Below are 11,831 nucleotides of genomic sequence, written 5' to 3' on the forward strand. Positions count from 1 at the left end.
AGGCCCTGCAAGCACGACCCACAGCTCCCTATATTGTGGGAGGTCCTGTTGTGCCTGCAAGAATGGACCCACCTAGGTTTTGTTGTTTGGGGAGTGCCGGTTCAGTGCCGACATCCTGGGCGGGCAGCTTGCAACAACGGGGATTCAGACCGCTGGCGGGAATCCCCTGTATCTTCTCTTTTCGCCAGTGAAAACCAGGATACTCCCATCTCGCTGTAGGTCTTCAGTTAGTCCCTGCAGTCATGACCCATGACTCCCTATATCATGGGAGGTCCTGTCGCGCCTGCAAGGATGGACCCAGCTAGGTTCTGCTCTTTGGGGAGTGCCAGGTCAGTGCCGGCAGCCCGGGCGGGTGGCTGGCGACAATGGTGATTCAGACCGCTGGCGGGAATCTTCTGTATCTTCTCTTTCTGCCAGTGACAGCCAGTATACTTCCAGCTTGCTGTAGGTCAGCAGTTAGGCCCTGCAAGCAAGACCCATGTCTCCCGATAATTTGGGTGGTACCACTGGGCTGTGGGAGCAGTCCACGCTGGTTTCTAACTGCCCCTGTTTGCAGGGTCAATCCTTTGTGTCTGGGTTCAGATTGGGCCCAGGACATGGAGTGCAAGCTACATGCCAGCTCTAGCTGTTTTTGGTGAGACCCACCACCTGTGTTTCCACTCGGGGTAGGCAGGTGACCTCCACAGTTTGGTGTGGTGTGGATGAAGAGGTTCAATGGTAGTTTCACCCTATTTGGTGAGACTCCTCACATTGGGGGCTCCGGAAAATCTCCTCCCCAAATGGCGAGTTTGGGTTTTATGTGCCGGCTGCAGCTTGGTTGTGGATTCCATTTCAGATTTTGGGGAGTGCATGTAGCACCTCCGGGCTGTTGCTTGTCCCGGGGATAGACCCACTGGTGGTCTGCAGAGTTTGGGGCCCCATTCACCTAAGTTCTCAAAATCCAGCAGTCTGTTGCTCCATTCATGTCCCTGGTCACCTCGGAGTAGATCAGCTATGGTGCATACTGGTTGGCTGCATCCTGGAATCCTCCCAGGAATACTTTCACACAGCACAGAATGAACAAATCTCAATGGTCTTATGGAAGGTATATCTGAAGAGAGAGAGGTATTATCTTTGTTCAGAACCTGAATCTCATATTGCTCTCCCTAAGAAAAATTAGTTCAACATTGCTATTTTGCAGGGTGGAAACAAGAAGGTAACAGGAACCTCAAGACTGTAGAATTAAATAGTGTAGTTGCTGAATTATTTAGCCCATGGTCTTTCCACTCCTTAATTCTCTTATCATCAGTTTTGAAGAAAGTCAATTTCAATTCCACTATGCAGCTTTTCATGTTATATGTGGTCTATTCTAAAGAGTGTTTTAAAAACTCTTTTTTTAATCTATTGTTTTTTTTCCCGCATTTGAAGAGTATTGAGGACACCATTACCCTTTCACCAGCCACCACTATAGCACAATGGCTCATAAAGATGTCTTCAGGATAAAAGCACATTGACGTAGTAGGGTAACTTATCAATATTGTCCCGGAATGAATCATGTGTACTTAGTTCTGCTTTACCTAAGCAAAGCAGCTATAGTTTTTGACAAGATGTTTCAGTGAGTAAAGTTATTTTACGCCAAGACTGATGACTTGAAAATGACATCTGGGACTCACATTGTTAAAAAAAAACAATAGCATATTTTAGCAGTTGTCCTCTCACTTCCACATGCCCACTCTGGTGTGAACACACACATGTATATACTCAAAAACAAAATAAAAGAGATTTTAACACAAAGAAAGGCAGCTATATTGTAGAAATAGTTTTCTTTTTATTCAATGATAATTCACACATGTGTGTGCATGCAAACACGCACAAAAACATAATGAATTTATCTATTTTTATCCTCTCTCATCATCCTCTCTTCTGGTAGGCACCTTCTTCTTCCCAGCAAATCCACCTTTTTCTCAGCTCTGTGTGGCCCACTGAGTTTAATTAGCTTTGCTCTTATGAGCACAGGTGTCATGTTACTTAGTTGATTATGACCAACTTATTAGGCACTAAGACAGGGAAAACCTCCATTGCTCCCAGTAAACATTAACTACCTAATAAACCCCACCAAAGGCCTGTCTTTCCAAGAGTGTCTTTTCCCCTCCATGATGGAATCTTGGAGAACCTGGTTTTGTACAGGTCTTGTGCAGCTGTGAAGTGAGGAGTACAATAACCATATGTTTAAAAGGCAGTATTTGTTATATATCCTCTGTAGTTTCAAAAACTTCCTGAGAATTTCTCTGCTCACTCATTCAATGCTATCGAGCCTTCATTTATAGTTTTCTCAGTCTGAATGAGCTTCCTTCCATGAATGAAAGCTTCAACTCAGGAAATTCTATGCAACCTATAAGATCATCCTATTGTCTCTTCTCGGGATTTCGAATTCCTTTTTGCTCTTGTTCCAAGGTATCTCTGGAGCCTTGAATAGGATACTTTAACTATCCTATGAACAGAATTTTTTTTTCATTAAATGAAAAATCTTTTCACTACTTTTAAATTATTGTACACACACACACACACACACACACACACACACACACAAGCTTTGCTCAAAGGGTATAAAAGACAGTTTATTCTTAAGACAGATATGAGAGGCTATGCCAGAGAACACAGATTTAGGACACTCCAAGTTCCATAATCCAACATGGTAAACATTTGATGGTTTTCATAGTGATGGAGCAAAGAATGTTACAAATAAGGCACTGTTTTCTAATCCATTGGTAAAAACATCAAATAGGTATTTAACATAGAGAGGATGCCTCTGCTATAGGCCTCAGATGCTGAGATAGCCTTAGTTTTTGGTACACGGAAAGTTGGATTTTGATAAATTAATGTATTTCAGGATATTTTGTTGACCATGTTGTGTTATATCTGATGCAGATATGGTAATTAATTTATGACTCAAGTGACAAAGGAATGCTCAAAGCAAATTATACTTTGGCTCTTAACCTAAAACCTTTCAACCTCTTCACATCATTGAAGTTCTAGTCAGTTAATTAGTCTTGCAGATAGTTCAAGAGAAATGCTCATTTTGTGTGTGTGTGTATGTGTGTGTATGTGTGTGTTTTTGTGAATTTCTCTGTTTCTTTGAGAGCATTCTTAAAAAATGAATTACCCTAGATCTTTCGAAGGGGAAATGTTGAAGGCATCAGATACCAATGAGATGAAGCAAAACACCCACAAAACTGGGAAGGGTAGCTTCCTTCTCACAGAAAGTCTTAGGGGAAAGGCTGATTCAGCATTCAGAACTGTTTAACATCAGTGTACTAATAATCACATGCACATTTACTGGAGCCCATAGGCACAGATAATTTGTGGACAATTGGTACCGTAGGGTGTTTCTGATTTTTCTGCACAAGTTACTGTGTAATGTCCTTACTGCCTAGTAACAAACAAGGATGAATGCTGATTCTCAGAATTCACAAATCTCTGTCTAGAGTTTGGGAGGATAATTAAACTGGCCAAGACTCATTTATGAATTTTGTAATCCAGGTGTCCTTAAATAAGGGCACAAGCTTTTAGTGGATGAGGTGATGTTACTGGGACAGAGCCTGGGCCTTGGAAATGCTAAGAAAACATTACCAGGCCATCCACATGTACACACACAAACACACACACACAAATTACTTCAAGCTTCTCACATGAGGGAAAAGATTTTAAAAAGGGCAGGAGTTTAACAGCTAAACAATCTTGGTAAATATATGCACTTGTTCAAGGTGTAAGGCATATCTTCTCTTGTGACCTTCTTTTGCAAGGTCCTCTGACAAGATATCAACAGTACATCATATCTCTTTCTGGAACATATTTTATGGATGCTACCTGGCTTCTTGTTTTTCTTTCTCTTCTCTTGAGATTCATGAGAAAATTCCAGTTTCTTGAGGTTGACTGTCTCAGTGGTTCAGAAACCAAATGAAAGCATATAACATTTCTTAGAACATCTTCATTATATCCAGCATGGTTCTTGTGACATTCTTTTGTATATGAAGACAACTTCTATTCCCAAGAAATGAAGTGACATAACAAGTGGTAGTTATGACATGAATTTCTAAGTGTGCTCCTGTTTTATGTGTCTAACATCATTGATTAATGTATCTTATGTAATTCTTCATGTTATTCTTCTAAATAAAAGTTTTATCCTTGTCTTTTTCCCTCTTTTCAAAGGCACAGCTTAGTGCATGTTTCCTTCAGGATGGATCAGACAATTTTAAATTCTTTCTCAGCAGGAACAAAAGCAAGGCAAACTTAGTTTCAATTGGGTTATATATCTCTTTTATATCCCCATAAAATGCAGGTGCTGATTTGCTCTTTCAGTACAACACCTGCATTTTATGGCTCTTATGATATAACATATTTTATTTGTGACTCCTTAAGGTGAATTGAAATGGAAAGAGATGACATGGGATTCATTTAAAATGAAAGGCAGAATTAGTGATGTGATTATCTAGACTAATATTTCTAAATAGCTATCAACTTAAAATGATTAATATAAGCTCTAAAAGAAAAATTTAGATAATTGTATGAGCTCTTCATTTCTACTCATTTTTTATTATATATTTTTAATGGTGGGTATTTGTGGAAACCTCAATCTGAAAAGTATCTTTATACAGAAGTACAATAAATACTATAGAGGTCTCTGGGGAGGCCCAGAGCTCTAGAAGCACTGTTTGATAAAGTTTCAGTGTCCAGAAGACACAGTGACTTCACCATGCATCCTAAGGGCATTGCTTGACAAAGTTCTAGTGCCCAGAGAATCATGTGTCCTCAAGGCACAGTGAGACAAAGGTCCAGTGCATGGACACCTTGGTTGGACTTCTTAACCCCACACCCTTTTTGGAAATTTCCTGTTGTTTAAGGTCATTCTCCAAAAGTTAGAATGAGAATACTAACATAAGCTTGTGTTAATTAAAAATAATAAAATTAATGGTGGTTCTTTTGGAAACACAGCTATGCAAAAAATTGAGTCTTCCATATAATCTATTTAGTTTTACAGTTAGATTATTAATAATATTAATAAGAATAAAATAGAAGATATGAGAAACTGTTTAAAGTGCAAAACAGAAATTTTGAAAGTTTACAAGCTGAGACTGACTCCCTAGGCTTTTGGCCAAACAATATCTAATGGGAAAAGCAAAGGTCATAGAACCATCACAGTTGGTTGACAAAGCACCAGAAAAGCTGAGCTGAGTTATGCAATTACTGTGATAAGACCCCCTACCTTTTGGGGTTGATCTCTGTTTGTCACATGCTTGAAATGCTTTTATTACTTTTACAACTTTGGGATATTGGATTTATGGAAATATTCTTATGAATCACCTGTGCCCTCTCCTCAGAGTACTGCTTCTTAGATTAGCCAGGAATGTACTGACCATACTAGCCCTCCCATTTTTAGGGAGATATATCTATTTGGACATAATTTAGGGTCTACCTATGGCCCAGAGGACTGTAACTCCAATAATTGTGCCAGAGGCCTCCTTATGAGGCTATGTCTCAAAGATACACTTTGGCACATCTTCCCCTGGATGTTCTTTTCTGGGGGACAAGATAATGATAACAAAGTAAACTTATAAATGTAAACAATATCCAGTGGTAGGCTAGAGAAGTTTTTAACAGTTCAAATTAAAATCCCCTTTCTTGTAATGATGGAGAAAAATGGTGTGGATAAATGATAAATAAATGAATTATTAAGACATCCTTTCTCTCTCTCTTTTTTTTTAAATTTTATTAACTGTTTATGATTTACACATCATGCACCAAAATTCCTCTTCTTTCCCCATCAAAATAAATCAGACAAACAAAAAATCTTGTCACAGAAGCTATGGTGTATCACACAGCATAGCTTTTTGTCTACATATGTTTACTTTCAAATGTTCATTGCTATGAGTCATAGGTCTGGTTCGAGGGCTACACTATCTTTACCAGATTCTCACTGGGACTGCTGTCAGATATCCTGTTTTTGAAGTGTCAAGGAGATTCTTAATCTTTGTATTTGAAGGTCGGGCTCCTTCATGTGTTCCAGTAGGTCATACATGGGGTAGATGTTGGGGAGAGGTTCCCTCAGAACCCTTGAACATGACCCACTCCCTTGTTGTCAAGGCCAGACCTGATATCCAGCTCCTGTGTCCTTGGGATAGTGCTGACTCACCCACTCTCATGTTATCAGGACAGGGCCAGCTCACCTGCTCCCCTGTCCTTAGGGCAGGGCTGGTTTACCTGCTCCCTTGTCACCAGGGAAGGGATGGCTCTCCTTCTCCTATGTCCTCAGGGCAGGGCTGGCTCTGCCACTCCCTGTGTCCACAGGGCAAGGCCAGCTCTCCTACTCCTATGTAATTCTGGCAGGGCCAGCTTTTATCATGGCAGGGTCTGCTCTACTGCTTTTGTGTCATCAAAGCAGGGCCTGCTCTCCCACTCCCATGTCATTATGGAAGGACTGGATCTCCTGTGCCAGTGTCCTCAGGGTTGGGCCAGTTTCCCACTCCTGTGTCTTCAGGTCAGGGCCAGCTCTCGAGATTCTGTGTCCTCAAGGCAGGGCCAGCTCTCAGGCTCCCATGCTCTCAGGGTTGCCTTACCTGCTTCCATATCCTAAGAGTCAGATCTTCTACTCCTGTTCAATTTGTCAATTGTTGCTGGCTATCAAGACCTGGATTGCCTCCTACTCCTGTTGGCACTGGATCTTATGGGCCTTCAAGCAGGTGGCAAGTGGTGGTCCCTCAAAGTCTTCGTTGAGTACCTCACAGAAATCATTGATGTTGGCCCAGCTCAGCTTCTTGTCCTGGGGAACTTGTGGCTCTGTTGATTGACACCTCCAATCTCTGGTTCCATCATGTGTGGTTCCATCTGTAATGGGCCCCTGACTCTGTGCTGCTCCTAGTATCCACTTCCACATGATCCAGCTTTCTGCACTGAGGACAGATACAGCCCATGAGAGAGGCCCATGAGGTCTGTGGTGTGGGCAGTACAGTCCTTGCTTTGGCTCAACTTGAATAGCACCTCCTTGAACACCATCTCCTTGGCCCACACTGTGCCAGGCTGAAACCTGAAAAGTGGTGGTGAATGCAGCATACAGTGGCCTGCAGTCTCTGGGAGCTCACCTGAGCATGGTCCCATGGTTCTGCATTGGAAGGGCATGGACAATACACATGACAGGCTTTCTTCCTTTCTGAAAAACACAAGCAGTGTGTTCTGGAGCTCTCAGTATGGTCCTTTAGTGGCTGTGCAGTCACTGCTGTTCTGTGGGTATTTCTAATATATTGCACTAAGTGTTTCCTCCCAGCCAGGCCACTCTTGGGGTTGAACATTTCTGTGTAGCCCTGGAACACATTAATTTTCCTCAGTTTGCTTTCAGGGTCTCATCTCTTGAACCCTGTGGACCCCCGTCCACCACTCAAACCCATCATGGCTCCACTTTCTAAGAAAAGTTAATTGATACAGGGCCACCATGGTGTTCATATGACCAAGGAACAAAGAATACAATGTTAGACTTATAAATAAAGTCTACAAATATATGAAATAGAAATATTATATAATTGGCAGAAATTGAAAAATAACTGAAGAAACTTTTTCATGAAGATTTTTCTTGGGCCTAATAATAAGTTGCATTATAATTATTAAAAGCTGGTAATATACTACTTGGAACTTAGCAGTGTGCCCAGGCTGGCTTGGAGATTTTCTCTCTATCTAGTGCCTTTGAAACCACAAAAGTGACCAGCCAGAGAACAGGTTGTCATGTGAAATTTTGATATTGTTAAAGTTGGGTTATGAGGTTGATGAGGAAAAAATGATTATAAAAGATGATTTTCTTCTGTCACAGTTTACCAATGATGACTAAACCTGTAACCAAGCAGAAATTAAAGCATGTGTTTAGGCACATAAATTCTATGATCTATATTTTGGAGCATTATGCATGTATCCCTGCCTACTGAGTTCTGTATAAATCAAGAAGCAATCTGACTGCCAATCAGTCAGGCTGTAAAACCCTTCCCAAACCCTGTGCCTGACTCATTCCTACCTCTCTTCCCTTATCAATGATGCACCGATTTTTCTTTAAACCCTTATCTCATCTTGGGGCAGGACCCCAGCAGGTCTCTGTTTCCATCAATAAAGTATGCTGTAATTAATTACACAATTGATGTGATAAAGAAAAAATTCTGGTCAATGTTTTGTTTGCCCTTGATTGCTATTTTCACATAATGACATAAATATAAGTAAAGTCTTAAAAAAGTTTTCTTCTTCTGTTGTCCAATAGAGACTATAACCAGGATTCAGAATAGATAAAGAGTTTATAATCTAGCTTCAGGGCATGAAAACTGTCAAGGAGAAGAATATAATAAAAGAGGGGTTACTCTGTTCTAGTTCACTATAGATATGCAAAAAAGCATCCCGCTGAATAAACTACAAATATCTAGAGAATGGGTACCTTTGATCAACTCTGATTTCAGAGTGATTCACAACCAAATGTATGTATAAGAATGGGGGTCATCACCCAACAGTAAACTTTAATCGTGAAGCCATTATCTTTGCATGTCTATATGACTGCCTGTATGTTTCTGTGCATGCATGGATGTGCACAAGTGAATAGAGGTGTGCATGCTAAAATATTTACAGTGCAATTTATTACAATAAGAAAATTACATTCATGAAGTAGTAACAAAATCATTTTATGGATGGGTGTCACCACAACATGAAGACTGCATATAAGGGACACAATATAAAAGAGGTGGAGAATCACTGCAAACAAAGGTTTCAGCTGAACTTTCTGTTCATTCTTTACATTTGCTTTTAAACAATCAGATTATAGCCAGGTGTGTTGCAACAGACTTTCAATCCCAGAGCTCTGAAAGTGGTGACAGGAATATCAAGGGTTTACTATCATTTTTCCCTGTATATTGAGTTCAAAGCCAGCCTTTTAATAAAACCCTATATCAAAATTAACAAGTAAACAACTATTGAAGCTAAAATAAATAAACATGTAGACAGTCTTTCTGGAAACCTGGCAATACGCAACAAAGGCACTGGCTTCACCGCCACCTCCTCCAGCACTGTTGGCGGTGCTGTGGGGCAGGGAAAAGGCAAAGACTGCTCTGGAGACTCAGCCATCAAGCAGGTGAAAACCTAAGGCCTGGTAGTATTAAGGATAATCAAACATTATCACAAAGAAGGCCAATGAGCAGATAAAGATGTTGAACAGCCTTCACCATGTAAATATCAATCACCCTCATGTAAGCTGGTATTAGTCCACATATTATGGATTGTTCATTACCAGGGCACTTCTGGATTATCATTTTAGTTATGAGCATTCCATTGAAGAATCCACCAATCTCATTTATGGTCCCATAAAACCTGCACAGGGGCCTCTCTCGTTGAAGGCATAAAGACTCACTCCTAAACTAATGGAAGTGTATTAAGAGAAGGACTTTTCCCCAGAAGCACTCAAGAAGACAAGCATCATCTTTGAGCCACATGTTTGAGGAGGTGCTGATCGTGATTAAGAACTCAGTTCAATAGCCTCATGTGGGTGATGGACTGGGTGGATGAAATGAGCCAGGACATAATGAAATACAACATGTACATGAGGAACACCAGTAAACAGTAGCACCAGAAACATCAGTTATCATCAGAGTTGCCAACAGGAGAATATGTAGCAGCAGAGTAGAGGGGATCCCCTGCTCTCTGAGGAGGCTCTCTCCAAACTTTTCAAGCCCCATCAGACCTCTGCCAGGATGGATTCACAGCTTACTGCAGGCCAGATTAACACTGACTGCCAGGACATCAAGGAGTTCACTGCTTGAAATTTAGGCAAACTCTTCATGGCCCAAGCCCTTCAAGAATGAAATACATAAGAAAAGAAAGCTTCCAGAAAAGAAGATGAGTAGAAAGACTGTTGGGACTCCGCTACTGACTCTAAGAAAGCTGTATTTCTGTACTGCAAAGTGAAGAATGCTGTCACTGCTGTGATGTTTTTGTAGTCAATAATAAAACCCCGATTGATTATTAAATAAACAAAAATAGATTTAACGAGTCTTTTGGAATTTATTTTAATTTTTAATTATGCTCATATGTGTGGGTATACACATATGCTTGCTGGGCCTTTGGAATACAGGAAAAGTTGAATCCCCTTTAGCTGGAATTATAGGTAGGTGTGAACTGCAAGATGTAGTGACTGGGTACCAAACTCAGGTCTACTGTAAGAACAGTGCATGCTCTTAACCACTAAAACTTCTATCCAGACCCCCCAACAAAATTAGACTGTAAATAATATTTTTCAGAGTCTTGTAGCATTAAGTGATCTATATGAGAGATTAGAGCACTGTGATCTGATGAGATGTCACTGATGAAGGTAGATTGTGATCCTTGATCTGTGGAGATTCCCTATGAATATTCCTACTGTATCCCGAAAATCATCCATCTTGGTCATCTTCCATCTCAAACAATGTTGTTTCCCCTGAAGGTTTGTAGGAGAGGCGCATGGATGTAAGTCAGGTGAATACCCACACAAAGCAGCCCAGGCTTACATTTGATGGTTAGTAGACACTGAAAAATATTTTCTTCCTTTTTTTACCAGGAAAAAGAGAGTGACTCTGCTAATAAGGTGTAGGTCCAATACAAAGTCTAGTAATTGCTTTTTTTAAACTGCTGCTTCTTTGTGTTTTAGTTGTTTGAGTGAATATACAGTCCTTTCATCAATTAATTTGATGGCTGGTGAGCAGTTACTCACTTTTTCCCTTCTGATCCAACACTGTGACTAGACTTTCCATAACAACATTAAATATAGAGTTGCCAAAGTGGCTGAGCAGGTAATAGCAACTACTGCATTCATGTTTGTAAACCTAAGTTTGATCCCCAAACTCACATAAATGTAGAAGGAAAAAACTGACACCATGATGTTTTCCTCTGACACACACACACATCCAAACACACACACACACACACACAAATACACACACACAAATGAAGCATAAAAGTACATATTAATGATTGGCTTTTGCACTGTGGACCTGTCAAATATTTAACTTACTTTGTTGATATCTACTCAAATATGGTATGTGTGTGTGTGTGTGTGTGTGTGTGTGTGTGTGTGTGTGTGTGCGTGTGTGTGTGCGTGTGTGTGTGTTTATGTGTGTATGAGAGAGAAAGAGTTTAAAGTTCCTCTTATATTTCTATACATTTTTATTCTTATAAGCAAAAAGGAACATTATAGTATAATATTTAGATGAAATCATAGAACCTTTTAAATAGCTCACTTTTATATTTGCAGGTTTTATTTAGTCTGAGTGAGCAGAAATGTCTACTGCCAAGCTGGCCACCCACAAAACTGGAAAGATAGACAGAAAAAGGTATTTTTAATACATATTCATAATCATTGAAAACCCAGTGAAGTAAGAGATTCTTAATATCCCTCAAAGTGAGTACCTTTAGTCTAAATGAATTATCAAGTACTTTTGTTATGTAAAACAAGGTATGGAATGAGTCTAGAGAGAGAATGCTCTACAGAGGCTAGTTTCCCAAAACCCTCCTCTGTAGTGACTATGGCAATAATGCCTACAACACTAAACATACATCTCATACATCAAGGATAATAAGGCTCTTACTCTTAAGGAACATATATCTGAATATGTCCCAGAAACAGGATTGAGTTACCCCAAACACTACTTTCCAACATGGTAACAGATTCGTAAAATTTTTATAGTAACACAGCAAAGATAGGGGTAAATTGTAGAACAATGGGTCCATCAGTCAACTCTTGACAACAAAGCAAGACAAACTGTCACATAGAACTCAAGTATTATGTTAAATTATTTTTTAGCCTT

General features: G+C 40.0%; 1 pseudogene; it reads left to right on the forward strand.

The window, feature by feature from the left end:
- The first annotated feature begins 365 nt into the window (after positions 1-365).
- Positions 366-9,854, forward strand: LOC127190915 (eukaryotic translation initiation factor 3 subunit H-like; annotated as a pseudogene).
- Positions 9,855-11,831: the final 1,977 nt, after the last annotated feature.

The sequence above is a fragment of the Acomys russatus genome, chromosome 6, assembly GCF_903995435.1.
Source record: "Acomys russatus chromosome 6, mAcoRus1.1, whole genome shotgun sequence".
Lineage (NCBI taxonomy): Eukaryota > Metazoa > Chordata > Mammalia > Rodentia > Muridae > Acomys > Acomys russatus.